Below are 570 nucleotides of genomic sequence, written 5' to 3'. Positions count from 1 at the left end.
GTTGGCGCGCGCCTCGCGCATGCGCGCCCCGCCCCCCGCAAGTTCCCGCCTCTTCATTAAGCCACGCCCCACACAGCTTCCCGCCTCTTTTGCTCGGCCACGCCCCGCGCTCTCCCCTCAGGCCCTCAGGGCGCCTCAGAGTCACGAAATCACCCAAAAAATGACAAAACCCCCAAAATTACAAAATGGGGAGACTTGGAAAGACCTCGAAATCAATCGGTGGGGACAACTCCCACCAGAACAGGCTGCTCAGATGTATTTCCTGACAAAACTTGACCATTGAGTCCACACATAAACTATCCTGATGGAACAACCCTGATTAGAATGAAAACATCTTGCCACATGTTTTAAATTATGAGGGACAAGAAGCGATCTCGAATTCTGTCATAAATCAGAGTAATATTCTCTTTCCATAGGTCAGCTAAGTGCCCTGTTACATTGGGCAGTTACACAATTCTGAACAAAACACAATTGTACACATATAGAAAATAATAAAATATTGATAAACAAACCTCCTTCACCAAAACCTCTTCCTCAAGACAAAAATTTCTTTGATGTTTGATCTTTTTA

The sequence above is a fragment of the Parus major genome, chromosome 19, assembly GCF_001522545.3.
Source record: "Parus major isolate Abel chromosome 19, Parus_major1.1, whole genome shotgun sequence".
In the NCBI taxonomy this organism is placed as follows: Eukaryota; Metazoa; Chordata; class Aves; order Passeriformes; family Paridae; genus Parus; species Parus major.
This window is presented reverse-complemented; position numbering follows the sequence as displayed.